The following is a 16072-nucleotide window of genomic DNA, read 5'->3' as shown; positions in this document are numbered from 1 at the left end:
CAACTGTACTCCCCTTTAAGATTCCAGTTTTCAATTTGGGTATTATCGCAGATGCATCCCTCAGCCCAGGTTTTGGTGGTGGCCAGGAGCATCTTTGCACAGCTAAGAACAGTGCATTAACTGGGTTCGTTCTTGGAGATGTCAGGTTTGCCACTATTACTAACACACTCCTTAGTTTTGTATTGTTCAGGCTATGTAATGTGCTCTTTGTGGGGCTGCCTCTGAAGCTGGTTCAGGGTGTTGCAGCCAGATTCTTCACCAGAGCCAGTTACAGCAAATATGTGATCCTATGGCTACAGCAGCTTCACTGGCTGCTAAACTGGGTCAAGGTTATTAATGCTGGTTATGACCCATCAAACCCTAAACAACCTGGGGCCACGTTACTTGAAAGATCACCCTCTCTCATATAAGCTGACATGATTATAAAATCTTCAAGAGAAGCTCATTTCAGCCCAATAAACATACAAGACACTTTTAGCAGGGGGTAGAGAGACAGACTCTGGAGCTCTTTCTGAGGGAGGCCTGTCTAGACCCCTCTCCGATTACCTTCTGTCGGCAGATGAAAACTTCCTAATTCAGACACAATTCATTTTTCTTTGCTGCTGTCTGCATTTCTGATCATGTTTTAACTGACTGCTGTTTTTGTTGTTTCATTGGCTCTGGTTTCATGTGGTGTGATATTTTATCTTGACTTGATAGTTCATAATGATTTTACTTCTGTTAGCTGCTTAGGGAAGGTTCTCAGGGAAAGATGGGGTACTAAATAAATAAATAAATATTGAACATTCCCAACTAAAGAATATGCCAAAGCTGGATGTGTGCCATGACAACCTCAAGTCTGCAAAAGGCAGACCTCAAGTCTGGGATCTGAAGCTAAATCTATTTATGCACAGGTACATGGTTATATACACAATCCATGATTTATACCCAATTATCACATTATCTATCCACCTCTCTAGTTATATCACATACTATATATCTGTTTCATTAGAACTTACTTCAGAGTAGGGCCCACTGGAATACAGTGAAACTTTACAACTGAATAAACATTCATAGGACAGGCCAACACATAAAAGAAAGTACACCCACCCACACAAATAAAGGTGAAATATTCCCATATATAAAATATACTGCAAACATAAATGTTGTCATGCTCCTTTGAAAACAATGAAACTGGACACGCTGAATTCCCATGCATTTTACACGGTTATGAAATATGAAATGTTTGTCTTAACAAAACAAAAAGAGCAGTTCCTCAAAGTTCATTGCTGACTTTCTGGTCTCTCTCAGCTTGTTTATGTCACATGCCAATCTGCGTCATTGGGTTGGTTTTGTGGTTGTGTCTGTGGCCCACTGAACACCCTGGTGCAAGAATGGAGTCACCACAATAGTTCAGCATGTTAAAATCAGCTAACATGACCTAGTGTCCCTTTTTCAAAACATGCCACATAGAAGTGCAACAAATGGATAAATGTAAGAAACTGCTGCACAGTACAGATAGAATAATGCAGCATTGTATTATGAGTGTGACCTTTCTGATCTAAGCAAAAGTACTGTTACAGGATTGGGAAGCTTTAAGGACTCTTTGCAGGGCAGTATGTAGGGAAAAGATGGAGGCAATCCCTAGTGTGCCACTGAAAGAGCAAGTGTATTCATGGATATAGGTATTAAGGCCTATTGTGCAACCACAAAGGCGGCTTCAGGACTGGAGTTAAGGGTCTAAGATATAACACATGACCATCAAAACTATTTAGAATATACCATGGAATAGATTCAACAACAAAAACAGGTTTGACTTGTAAGGCAGGTATCTTTAATGTGCTCCTAAAGTTACTTAACTGGCTGTGATGTCTGGAAGAAGTAAAGGCTCCCAAGCACATTCTCATTCTCCCTGTGTCCTGTATCACATGTCTTAGGTTGTCAGTCTTGTTCTTATCTTTTCTAAAGGCACAGGTGCACTCTCCTGGGCCAAGTGTGTGTCTGAAGATGCAGTAAAAATTAATGCAAGATCTAAAATATACATGTCTCTTTCTGAGAGAACATCTGTAGACTCCAGGGCCGCTTCAGGGGATCTTGATGTATTTGGGTCTTCTTACACCGACACATGTATGATAATACATTCATTACTTTTTCAAATAGCTCCAGAGAAACTGCACTTGGAAGAACAAAAACACAGCCAGAACACCAAAATTCTTGTGTCTCACTGCCAGTGCTCTTAGTGGCTTCAAGAACTCTTTGCAACTGGTCTGTCATGGAGGCACCAATTTGGGTTGCCATAAATAATGTTTATATTAGGAGCACAGCATGCTAAAGTGCTGATAATTTTTCATAAGGGCTTAAAAGATATTCACAAACTGACAGTGGCATAGCGTTGGTTGCTGCTGTGCCAGGTGGGGGGCACCAGCCCAGTCCCGTTACCGATGCCACCAGAGCAACCCCACCCTCACTGGAGCAAAGTGGGGCCATGCTGAGCTGCCTGCTCACCTGCGCAGGGGAAAGCTTGGCTGGCCAATGTGGCCCTTGGTGGCAGAGAGGAGCACCAGGCCATCATGGGAGTGCCAGTGTGGCGGTGCCTGGTTTGCACCCCTCAAAAATCATGCACTTGGGGCCACAGCCCCCTGGCACCCCACACACTATGCCTCTGTGAACTGATGCAGAAATGTGTTGGATGGAATTTAAGACAGGGAAATTTAGAAACTGAAAGAAACAAAAATGGGCATGTCTGTCCATCTCTAGCTATAATATATGACAAATAGAGCTCCTGTATCTTTCACTGGTTGTGCAGAACAGGAGCAAACACAATTTCCCCTGTCAATATAAGACAATCTATCCTCACTGATTCTCGCTTTACATACCTTTAGTGTGCAGCTACATGTTACCAAAAACATGGCACTGCTTCCAATTAGGGCAGCCCCACTTTTGAGTGTCACCTCTCCATAGCATCTAGTTTAATGTGCCTTGCAGCTTGCTTGCTTGCTTGCTTGCTTGCATATGTATGTATGTATGTATGTATGTATGTATGTATTTTCTTGCATTTCTACCCCACCTTTCTCTCGTCATGGAACCCCAGGTGGCATACCCATGCAAAGCACTAACTAGATCCAGACCTAATTAGCGTCATTAAGACCACTGCCTCATGTGCCTTCAGGCCATAGCCTAGGTCAATACAACAACATTACTAACCCTGGTGGCATAGGAGCCAACTCCTGGGGCCAAGGTCCCTCTGCTCTCCCCCTAAAATAATTGAGGGGGCTGCCGCCTCAAAGTTGATGGGACTGCCATTCAAATGGTGTGCAAGTGCACATCTCATGATCAATTATGTGGGACGGGCCTTACCTGTCGCTTCTCCCCCAATATTTTATTCAAGTTGGTACCCCACCCTAGTGATTATGTTCTACCTACACTGCTGGAGGTATGATTCTGAATACCAGGGGAGAGTACGGTTGAGCCCAGATCCTAGTTTGTGGGCTTCCATAGGTGTCTTGTAATAACAAAATGGTGGGCTAGGTGGGCCACTTGCCTGATCCAGCAGGCTTTTCCTATATGTTTAGGATAACAAGGTACATTTCCTTTGCCAGCCACAGCTAATAACAAAAATCAGAGAAACACATTGTGACAATGTCAGAACCCTGGGTACGCAAAACTAGATGCACAGAAGGGTAAAGAACAACTTGAGGTGGGACTTGCTGACGTAACTCCAATGTTCTTTGGAAGATCTGCCCTTAAAGCTGGAAATATCCAGTTTTATTATTTGTCAACTGTCTCTACACAACAAATAAGGGAATAGTCTTGCTTGAGGGTTGGGGTGGTAAGACAGATTGCTGTGCTGTGTTTTTGTGTTTTCTTAAACAGAGGGAAAACCCACCCCCAAAGCATGTCACTTAACTTTTATATAAGCAGCTGCTGATATCACTTTTATATAAGCAACAGCTCATGTCGCTTAGTGAATACTGCTTGGCTACAGCTCATAAACATTGTAAATATTTTTAAATAGACGCAACAGAAACTAGTTTTACCCACTTGTAAAGCAGCTATCTTAAATAGCTTTCAATTCTGCAGAGAAATGTCTGTTTAAAATATGTGATATGTGATTTTTTTTTTCGAGCAAGAGACCTGTACTCCCTCACTCCCTGAAATGAAATAGATTCCTGACATGAAATGATAAGAGGATTTCCTCAAAAAAGGAGTGTTTTAGTTGTTTCAAATTTTACTTAACGTCTGCCTCAGTGAAAATACGAAAAGTGGAAGGGTATTCAGATTTTATAAGCATTGAAACATTAAAATCAAATGCATTAAAAAAAAAAGGTTTCAAAACTGTTGGTGCAAAGGATTCCTGGATGCTAAAATCCAAGTTTGGGGCAAGAACTCTGGTGAGAGAACTTTGAGATTTAAAATCTCAAAATATGCAGCGAAGTAAAGCACCGAAGAAGACAGGAGTGCCTGGCGTGCTCTAGTCCATGGGGTCACGAAGAGTCGGTCACGACTAAATGACTAAACAACAACAAAGCACGGAAATATAGGATGTTGGACCTTTAAAATATGCCATTCTAAGTGAGTTGCAAAATATCCCCTTAAAAAGCTTCTTCCTAAAGTTTCTCTCTTCTACCAGCACAGAAAGAAACCATGTTTGATAAGTTAAAAATTGTTTCCTTACAAACTCTTCAAAGGTCAAGTTCATGTACTTCAGAACACAGGCATTAAAACTTAACTTACCAGTGGTTACAAAGTGGTAAAAGTTCCTAAATTATTGGCAGAAGAACTCAAGAGTGGCTTGTGAGAACCACGCAGTTGAGCCAGAACAACCAGCTCAAACCTCTCCCCAAGTTGAGCTTCTCAGGGAGAGTGAGGAGAGAACAAAGGCTTGATTACCGAGTTCCTCTCAAGGTGAGGGGAAGTGGATTCAGCTAGGCCCGGGAGGACAGCTAACTCTGTGGTATTAACCCCTTCATGCATTAATTAGACTTAAGCATGTTGGTTATCTGAGGCTGGTTATCCCACCAAAAAATGGCATGGGGTGGAAGAGGAAGTATGGCACATCACCAGTTATGATATGGACATCGCTGGTGTGGTGTCACCCATATGCCAATGGATACCCGATATACTAATATAATGAGTATACATAGAGCATTTCAAACTCTGCTATACGAGTTTATTGTTATTATTTTATTGCTAACTGCTTTGAGAATATTTCTAGAAATTTGTATAGGATTGTATTCAAGAAACTTTTGCTCAGATTAGACCTATTAGAATTATGGCCATGACTAACTTAGGTCTATAAATTTTAATGGGTCTTTTCTGAGTAAACATTAGTTGAATTCAACACATAGAATCCTACAAGACAGGGAAACATTATTCCAAAGAAGGAAATATAGTGGCCATAGTGCTAGGGAAATGTTACAATTGTGCAAGATAGGTGATGATCCACTGCAACAACTATGCTTTGATGGCTTAATGAAATAATAATCCTGTATATTTCTTAATAGAAGGATGTCCTTGCCTGTTGAAACAAGACCAAGTACTGAATGCATATCACTTCCAGTGATTTTTCAGGGTTCTGAAATATGTGGGGAGCCTCTATGAGAAACCAGATATCTCATGCTCCCTGGAGGACCATGTTTGGCAAACTTCCAGGTGCACACTGGGCAGACCCCTTGGCAGTCATGTCCCTTGCCTGGTGGGCCTGGACTATATGTGTTTCACCTATTTGGGATTTGTTTGTTTGAACTTTTCTCAAGAATACTGAAACTTAATTTTTTTTAATGTTTGCTTAAGGAAGCTTGAAAACCCCCAAATATTTTTCAAGCCAAGCCAAGGAGACATCACCCATCATCACTAGTAAAAACAGCCTACCCCACAGGAAGGCAGGAAGAGGAAACAAAGTCCACAGTGTCAGAGTTGCCAGGCTTTGTGTGATGGGATGTATTTGTGGAGGGAAAATTATTGTAAGGAGGTTACTGATACTGAGAACAAAAGCTATGCTAACAGAACTGTACAATTTCAACAGAAGCCTTGTTACAAGACAGATGGAGATATTACAACATGTCACATGAGAAGAGAACAGATTTACCTGAAGTTTGGAAATGGTTTATGATGTTTGGATAAGGCCCTTCAGTAAATACCACATTTGATGGTTTGTTATGCTTTATTCCTCCCCAAAAAATTAAAATAAGAAAAAGCAATGAAAAAGAAAAAAGGTCAAAACATGGATGTATGTTTTATTGCATTCTTCCCCAGACTACTAACTCCCTTGTAATTAAAAGAAAGAGCATCTGTACAATAACAGCTGATGTATGTATTTCCACCTATATATGTCACAACGGCAGCCACAGAATGTAAATATCATTCCAGTCTTTCCTAGTAGGCTTCGTTTTCCCCACCCACATAGCAAGGCAACACAGCCTTAAGTACTAGGTCTCAGATAATTTGTCAGCCCTTAGGGAAACAGACTGGGTGCATTATTATGGATGATAGTAAGCAGTTAAAAGAGGTATACTAAAATAACTCAGAGCAACGAAGAATGTGCTCATATTTAGTAATTACTTTGTTATATTCACAATTATCCTACTTTTGTTTATAGATTAAGCCAATTTTAACTTTATAGTCCTGCACAATAAAAAATAAATCAACAGCTAGCTGTTCTTCTGAACTTTTATGATATCCAGAACACTAAAGAATTCATACAGGAAGGTTTTGGAGAATGGAAAGAAGAGTGAAGGACTGATATAGAAAGATAATTTGGCCATAACACTTTGTTCCTATTCAACATTTACTGGGAGGGATAAGATTCCCCCCAATCCCAAGTCCTGTAAGGGGGGGGGCATAAAAGGCATAGACAACTTAATCAAGCAGGGCAGTGTATCAAGAAACCACACCTACCTTTCTGGATGGCAGGATCTAGAATAAATCTAGATTGAAAACAGCATGTTGAGGATAAGCATGGATGATTCAGTACTGAGAAAAACTACATTTCTGAGCTACACACAGGTTAGTGCATGCATGGCCCTATTTGAAAGCATATAGGAAGGTTCTGGTGGCTGTGGCGTGGAGCCTTTGGGTTCTGTTTACCTACCTGCCCCTCTCCCCTGCTTTCAGTCACTTTTGATCCACCTTAAATGGTTATAGTATTGGGAGCGGGCACTGCAAAGAAGATAACTTTGCCTACATGTGGCTGCTCCCAGACTCTGGAACTCCCTCCCTCAAGAAGCTAGACGGGCTTCCTCCTTGTCCTTCTGCTGGCAGGTGAAGACCTTCTTGTTCCAACAGCCTTTTGGGAATTGACTTTTTATGAAAGGGCTGGGGCCATGCTGTTTTTATTGCAATTGTTTGTATGTTTCAAACAGATTTTATATATGCTCATACTTTTAATTCTAGCAATGTTTAATAGGTTGCTTTTTTAAAAAAATAAAATGATTCGTGTTTTTATACATAAACTGCCTTGATTCCTGTCAGGGGAAAATGCTCTGTGTGTGTGTCATGTTAAAGTAAAGGCATTCATATTAACATGTCTAGGATATGCAGATCTGCATGTATTCTGTTGATTTGCACAATTAAATCTGAGTACCTGTACTGCATAAAACCTTTGAGAGGAATTGATGATTCTCCTAATTCCTAAATCCCAAGGCTACTTTGTATTTTACCTAGCAATCAGGCTTACTCGACTAAACTGAAGTTATATCAGCTGGTGCTTCCTGCAGAAAATATGTAAATTGTGAACAGCAATATACCTTCCCAAATGCAGTGGACATGTTCCAAGGGACCATGGCCAAGTAAGGATTAGCATCAGAGCTAAATCCAACCCTCTGGAACACACTACCTTATTTCCCCCTAATGCCAACAAGATGGGTATTTGGAAGAAGAAGTGGTTCCGCTTTGGGGAGATGCCAGCATCCTAATCTGGGGAGTGATTATCTGAGGCTTGAACTACCCTCTACCACCCTTCTTAAAAACATGTCTCTATTACTATCTACTTCTTAATCAGAGTTGTAAAGCAAAGTAGCTGACTTAGAAGCAATCTGTGGAAAATGTAAACACTGAAGAGAAAATAACCGCCCCACCCCTTTGGGAGCTTACACTGTTGTTTCTTTTATGTTTCTCATTTCATCCCATCCACTTTCAATTAGTACTTCCTGTTTAAACAATATCAGATTTTTCCATCAGATCTGTGGTGGAAAACTCATTCATCCATTCGGCATAAGAGAGGTCAAGATCTTTATCTTTCTTCAAAGATTTGAGAAATAGAATTCCTGTCATTTGTGTGGTGGGAATAAGCAGCTGTAAGGAACAAACGAAACCATTCTAAAAACCGTGATATATGGCACAGAGCCGCCTCTTGCAGACAAGCCTATGTGTGGCTTATGCAAACAAGAAACATATTCATGGTTCTACACAGATAAGTGTAATTTTATACTTATCAGCTGGGATTCAAAGAGCCCATCTGTGAGCCAAAAGCAGTTGTGCCTTGATTCTGCCCATTACATGAATCGGTTTTCTCTTATTTATTATATTTATATAGCTTTAGTAGAGACTACATCATGATTCAAATTTAAACCTCTCTCTTCTTGAGAATTCAAGTACTTCTTACCTTTAACTTCTTTACAAATTTGAAATTTCTTTGATGTCTATAGTTTGCAAAGTCAAAGCCCTTATTTTGCAAGTTCTGCTCAACCTTCTCCAGTCTGACTAGGTAAGTAAAACGAGCTTTGTACAAAGTGACACCAGGCTTCTTCTTAGGCTGCAAGATGATTCTTGGAAAGTATCTTATAACAATACTGGAAACTTTCTGTCCACAGCTGTCTCTCTTCTTCTGCAATATGTTTTATCATGTCAGCACCAGAGTAGTCACACATGTGCTGTGTTATGCTCCACATGAAGGAACTGATAAACATCTGAGAGTCCTGCTGTCCTAAAAGAGTTCGACGGAAGGAAAATGCCAGTTCCACAAAAAGCCGAGGGATAATTGATGAAATAATCCTAATACTGTAATCTATGAAAGTTTTCTCATCATCTGTAAAGTTCACATACAATATGATAACCTTAGAGAAAGTGTTAGTGTTTACTTCTTTTTTTAAAAGAACAATTACATGCATGATTTCCATCTGGTGTCCTTACACAACTAATATATAAATGATCAAAGGCTTCTAGTCAGTAGGACCTTGGCAAGCAATTCAGATATTTTGCTGCATTATATAATTAGCATTTACATATAATACGAGGGGTGGCATAAAAACAATGGCGGTTTGAGTAGGAACTTGAGTAGGGCCAAACTAGATCTTCTGCAAAAGATCATGTAGATTTCTCATGAGTTTTTAAAATTAAAAGTAGCCTTTCATGGCTGTAATGCAAGGGTGGAAGAACGTCAAGGAGAAGTCCTTAACACTGACTCCTCTTGCCATTTACCTGCTCACCTCAACTACCCACCCAAGCTACTTCTTCCCTAGCTTAGGGAAAAGAGGAAGGGTGGCTTATTTTAAGCAGAAAAAACAACCAAAAGGGAAAGAGTTAAATGTGTTTCCCCCATGCCATTTTTTCTGTTCTTTGTTGGGGTATCCCAAGGCTGCTTTTCACTGTGGTAAATCTACACATATCTGGGTGTAGCATCAGGTTTGGCCCTAAGGCAGGAGATTAATCAGTAGGAGTTAAGATTGCATAGCAAGGGTACACTACTCCAAAATGTGACATTTGCAAATGGAATGGTAGACAAATCTAAGCATCTTCCTGTGCAAACCTGTATACTCAGAATTAGGGATGGGGAAGAAATTTACATTTAAAGGTGAATCTATCAAATGTACACTTTCCAAAACCCTGTGAGAACTGAAACACAGTCATCCTCTGAAATTTGTACATATCTGAATTCTGCAATGCATTTCTCCAACCAATGTCTCAAAAAATATTGGGGGAAAGTGTGCATAAAAATGAACATATTCATGAAAATAACATAAAAATTCATTGTCAGGGAAATGGTTTGCATTATTCAAAACTGCATAAAAGCATGTGTTTCTTAGAAGAAATTTGAACTGAAATGATAATCTTTTTAGGATATTTTTTTTTTTTTTAAATCACAACTTGCTGCAGAAATATGGAGAACTGAATTTAAGATTGGAAAAAGGAGAAATTGAGAGAACAAAAATGACAGACCTGGCCATCCCTACTCAGAATCAAGTCCCACCACATTCAATGATGTCTACTCCCAGGTCAATGTGAAGAGGTCTAAAAGGGCCAAGTGCACAAATGTGCCACATTCAATATATGTACTTAGAGCAACAAAAATGGATTTTTAAAAAGCAAAATAATATCCAGATTGGAGCTGCCAGAGATGCACAAGGGAAACTATGTTTTAATGTACAGGCAAAGTCTTTGCAGATTTTTGTATTGTGGATGTATGTTTTGTATTATTTTATTAACACTATGGATTGATACAAGTTTGTCATGGCCTTTGGTTAAACAATAAACTTAGGAACTACAAAAAGGCTGAAGATTGCTCAGTTCTACACATCAGTACAAAGAATAAGATTTGATTTTTTAAAAAAAAATCTTTAAATTCTTGAAGCAACTGAAATGTGCTATGAAGACAACCTGAGATAAGGATAAATTCTTTTCATAAATAAGCTGGTTATTTTCTAAAGGTGTAAATACAGATTTCCTCCTGACTAATATCTAAGAAGATATAATAGGGGTTTTCTTACACCATAACTAGCAGGTGTGTCTGTGACTCCTTTCTCATTTGAAACACAAGAGAAAATCCACAGATCCACTATATCATTGTGTGCTTTGATTTATATTTCCCCTTCCTTGTTCTAAAAGCTTAATACAGTTAATGTTTCCTAAAATAAAATATATTTCAGATTTATAGATGGTTGATTTTAAAAAACTAAAAATGTGTTCCATTTTTAAAGCTGAAATGTTGACATGTACAAAATGTAATAACTCAGCATTTTCAAACAAGCTTGCATGTGACCTGTGCAAATATGAAGTGACACAGCTGATGTGATAAATCTAACAGGAAGGATGGAGTCAGTTCCCAGAACCAGTGCTTCTTAATCTTGGGCAGTGTCTAATGCACCTTTCCACCTAAGGGAAGGGGTGTGGAAACAATACAATCATTTTCCTTAACGCAGAAGATTAAACAGAGCAGTGTTGAAGAGTTCATTTATCCTAGTTTCCCAAACCGAGCGGGGTGAAAACCTGATCAATAGCTCACATGTTTAATATGATCAAGAAAATGAAGTCTAATTTCCAAGCACTGATTTTTCTAAAAATACTTTAATATTCAGTTACCCTGATGCAGCTCTATAAGCACAAAGAAGTTGTAGCTGCATGTGATAGCCCTGCCAGAATATCAGCAATCTGCTGTTCCATGCAAAGGGAGAAGAAAAAATGACTACATATTCTGGACCTACACCTACCACCGCCCCTGACCAGCTGTTGGGTACGATGGCTGAATTTCTATCTGGGGTACACAAAACACAAGCCAAATATAGGCTGGTTAGATCTTGTGCTTGGGTCCTGTTTGCAGGTTGGCTACTGTGAGAACAGGATGCTGGGCTAGACAGGCCATTTCCTGATCCAGCAGGCTGTTCTTCCCTTCTTATGAACAGTTAACATCATAGTTCAAATTCCTGGACACTGGCACAAGAGCCTGCAATAAATCTAGATGCCAACTTTGCTGCCACATACACCCGGACAACATCATTATTGGCCCCAATAACATCAAACATACCATCTCAGGCCTATTTAACTGTTCATCTTCCAACATTATATATGCTATCAAAGGCCAATAGTGACCTTCAGCTCTCTATGTTGGACAAACAGGACAAACCTTACGCCAAAGAATAAATGGACATAAATCTGACATCAGAAATCATAAAACAGAGAAACCAACAGGAGAACACTTCAGTCTCCCAGGACATTCTATACAAGATCTTAAAGTAGCTGTCTTATTGCAAAATAATTTTAGAAATACAGTGGTACCTCGGGTTACATACGCTTCAGGTTACATATGCTTCAGGTTACAAACTCCACTAACCCAGAAATAGTACCTTGGGTTAAGAACTTTGCTTCAGGGTGAGAACAGAAATCGTGTAGTGGCGGCGCAGCGGCAGCAGGAGACCCCATTAGCTAAATTGGTGCTTCAGGTTAAGAACAGTTTCAGGTTAAGAACGGACCTCCAGAACGAATTAAGTACTTAACCTGAGGTACCACTGTACACCTGAAAGAGAAGTTGCTGAATTACAACTCAGTACCAAATTAAAAACAATGGAGAGGCCTGGTCTGAACAGAGATATTGGATTCATGTCCCATTATACATGCTAAAGCTAATTTTGGTCATCTATGCCTTTAAAAATCCCTTGCCCTTCCCTGTGGAACAAACTGCCATCATTAACAGTCATCAACAGTTATAAGGTTGTAGTGACCTCTGCTTCAGAGTATCTGAAGACATGTGTATACACACGAAAGCTCATACTTAGAAAGCTTATACTTAGCTGGTCTTTAAGGTGCTCCTGGAACATCTTTCATTTTTTAAAAAAACTCTTTCATCATTGTTATTTATTGTGACAGACCAACACAGCAACATTATCTGAATCTGTATGACCTTGGGTTCATCTTCTCTGAACCTCTCTTACATTCAACCTTGTTGCGTGTGATTGTAAGCTGTAAGGAAGCACAATTTGTGACACTAAACAACCCATTCACTGAATACACATCTATTAAGGCATACTCAGTCCCTGGTGTAATTTTTTGCACACTAAAAGCACAAACTTTCTTTCACAAATATATGTATATTACCTATTATGTACAAAATATCATTTTCTTTTGTAGCTTAGACCACTGTCAGTGGAGTCAGTCATGTCCCACATTTATGATGTTTCTCCGCATGTGTATATTAGAGGACTAGTTTTGCAAAAATTAGCACAAACATAATGGATGAACAGACCCTAAAAATGGTAAGTAAAAATGTGCCTCCGAAATAATTTTCCAGAGAGAGAGATGGGGGATTGGGGGTTGGGAAGCTATACATGAGTGCACATGAGTGTAACTTCATCACCACCTAGAGGACAGTGTAAGACTAAAACTAAGTTTTTACATTTACTTTCTTGCAAGTACCGGTAATAGCCATAGCCTGTTACAGTAATATTATGCTTTTATAGTAATAGTCTATTATAGTATACTATTCTTTCACGTAGAAACCAGAAATCCAGTTGGCTTGTGAAAACAGCATTCTTCCCTGCCAAGATTCAGGTTTGTCTCAATGTTGTTCTCTCCACATCCATGGGAACATCTTCCATTTGTTTAGGCCCATGTCTGTAGCAAAATAAAATAGTAACAGTCTAGACTGCTGACATTGCTCATCTGCTAGGCCAAACCTGCTTCTTTGCTTTTTATCCCTCTGCAAACAAACACATTTGCACAAAAACATACACAAACATACACACATAATGGTTCTCTCCTGGTTGCTAGGCAGTCACTGAATTATTTCTTAGAGCTTCTCTGTTGTTCTCGAAAAGTAACTAAACTTCAAGGCTGAATATCTTTTTGCAAAAGTTAAATTCCTAACTTACAAACACAGCTTTGACTCATAACAAACGTGTAGTATAACATTTGAGACGTCTGATAACATCTGACAATTTTATGTACAGTTAAATACATAAAATCATTTGTGGCGATCACACAGGGTCCCTGGACGTTTAACGGTCTATTGATCTCTGTGTCACCACTGTGCTTGCTTCCCCGCTGCCACCAACCAGTTACTCTCGGGTAAAACACAGAGTCCAGACAGTTGTTAAAAGTGAACCAAATAAACAAATTTATTTTATAAACATTAACAAGTTTATGGTTTCTCAGATAATATTCCTGTCAGTATCTTAACTTTAGTTTCTTTACCGGCCTATACCTTCCTAATACCTTCTGACTGATTATCTCAACTGTTTGACTGACTCCTCTTAACAAATTCTCTCTCTCACACCAGACTAGCCCAACCCACACTTATCTTCTCTGTCTCTTCTAACTGCAGACTGTCTTCTCAACCACCCTAACTCTAACTCCTTCCCTTGGGTTCCCATTGGTTAGTCATTTTACAATTAGTTAACCCTTTCCTTATGAACCCAGTATGATGTCACACACCTAGGAGGGAAAACGCCAGAGCATTATATATGAATAAATGTCTCTAATGAACATTTATTTTCTAGGTTGCCAAATGCATAAGTTGGCTTGAGTATTTACTAGGTTTGCCTATTTTAAATCAGAACCAGTAAAGGCGGTGAAGGTCCTGTGTGAGTGCCTGGAGGCGGTTGGAGGATGGATGGCAGCTAACAAGATTGAGGTTGAATCCTGACAAGACAGAAGTAGTTTTTGGGGGACAGGGGGCGGGCGGGTGTGGGGGATTCCCTGGTCCTGAATGGGGTAACTGTGCCCCTGAAGGACCAGGTGCGCAGCCTGGGAGTCATTTTGGACTCACAGTTGTCCATGGAGGCACAGGTTAATTCTGTGTCCAGGGCAGCTGTCTACCAGCTCCACCTGGTATGCAGGCTAAGACCCTACCTGCCCGCAGACTGTCTCACCAGAGTGGTGCATGCTCTGGTTATCTCCCGCTTGGACTACTGCAATGCGCTCTACCTTTGAAGGTGACTCGGAAACTGTAATTAATCCAGAATGCGGCAGCTAGACTGGTGACTGGGAGTGGCCGCCGGGACCACATAACACAGGTTCTGAGAGATCTGCATTGGCTCCCTGTACGTTTCCGAGCACAATTCAAAGTGTTGGTGCTGACCTTTAAAGCCCTAAACGGCCTCGGTCCTGTATACCTGAAGGAGCGTCTCCACCCCCATCGTTCAGCCTGGACACTGAGATCCACTGCCGATGGCCTTCTGGCGGTTCCCTCATTGCGAGAAGTAAGGTTACAGGGAACCAGGCAGAGGGCCTTCTTGGTAGTGGCGCCTGTCCTGTGGAACGCCCTCCCAGCAGATGTCAAGGCAATAAACAACTATTTTACTTTTAAAAGACAACTGAAGGCAGCCCTCTTTAGGGAAGTTTTTAGTGTTTAATGCTGTATTGTTTTGAATATTCAGTTGGAAGCCGCCCAGAGTGGCTGGGGAAACCCAGCCTGATGGGCGAGGTATAAATAATAAATTTATTATTATTATTATTATTATTATTATTATTATTATTATTATTATTATTATTATTATTATTATTATTTAAAACCATGTTTCAATATACAAGAGGCTTCTTCCTCTTTGGCAATCACTCATAGCCAAGATTGTCTTCCATAAACACGGTTTTAACAGAGAGTCTGTAAGTGACTGTGGAGGCCAATTCTGGATCCACACGTCCTTCCACAGTGGGGACATTGGTTTTCCTGCGGGAGTTGATCATGGTGTGGATTTGCCAAGTCGGCCTTCCTCTTAGCACGTTTCTCCCTTAGTCCTGAGTTAGCATTTTAATCCTTACATGGCAACCCTATACTGTTATGTCTCCTAGATACTGTGGACAGGAAAAGTGGGATAGAAATTTTCCCCACAAATAAAAATATTTACTTTTAAACTTTTTTATTGTGATTTTCAAAGCGTCCTACCTTTCTGTATTATTTTTTTAGTAAGGGTAAGGGTACTCCCAGGAAACACGTTTGCTGTGTTTTCCCCAGAAAAGCGTAAAAAAAAAATCCCATTTGGGGGGTGAGTATGGGCTGGCATGTTCATGCCAACAACGCCATGTGAGAAGTACCCCGGTACCGAACAACCTACCAAAACAACCATATTAGCAGCAGACAGAACGAGACGCAACTTCGCACACGTTTGGCTTGCGCATGCGCGTAGGCCCGTGGACGCCCTTGTTTCCTTGGCAGCCATCAGCTTGTTTGAGGCGAAACCATTTGGGGCAAAGGGGGGTGACGGAAGAGGCGAGGAACGGAATGAAAGGGAAGGCCAATCGACCGGCAGGGTGAAGAAGCCGTCGGCGGCATCGGACGTAGCCAGCGGAGTCGGAGGCGGCGTAGGCAGCTGCCGTTGAATACAGCGCGGAGCAATCGAAGGTTGGAAGTGAGTTTCTAACCCCTCCCCTTTTTTACTGAGTTCCCACC

The 16072-nt window shown here is 40.4% G+C and overlaps 1 protein-coding gene and 1 long non-coding RNA gene across 4 annotated transcripts in view; one reads left to right on the top strand and one right to left on the bottom strand.

The window, feature by feature from the left end:
- Nucleotides 1-13120: 13120 nt before the first annotated feature.
- On the bottom strand, nucleotides 13121-15797 carry LOC308583701. The gene is made up of 2 exons (XR_014006360.1): nucleotides 15738-15797; nucleotides 13121-13299 (listed from the first exon to the last, which is right to left on the bottom strand). It is a non-coding gene; the product is annotated as an uncharacterized lncRNA (long non-coding RNA).
- A 22-nt stretch (nucleotides 15798-15819) lies between these two features.
- Nucleotides 15820-16072, top strand: part of AHI1 (Abelson helper integration site 1) — a 66151-nt gene continuing 65898 nt past the window's right edge. For 2 of the 3 annotated variants that reach the window (XM_081187862.1, XM_081187857.1), the window contains exon 1: nucleotides 15823-16031. The gene's annotated coding sequence lies outside the window, so the exon portion shown is untranslated. Of the gene's footprint in view, nucleotides 16032-16072 lie in introns of all 3 variants that reach the window. The other variant, XR_014006336.1, reaches the window with a different exon arrangement.

Source organism: Podarcis bocagei (genome assembly GCF_964188305.1).
Source record: "Podarcis bocagei genome assembly, chromosome: 3".
Classification (NCBI taxonomy): Eukaryota; Metazoa; Chordata; class Lepidosauria; order Squamata; family Lacertidae; genus Podarcis; species Podarcis bocagei.
The sequence above is the reverse complement of the archived record's forward strand: the minus strand, read 5'-3'. Positions and strand labels throughout refer to the sequence as shown.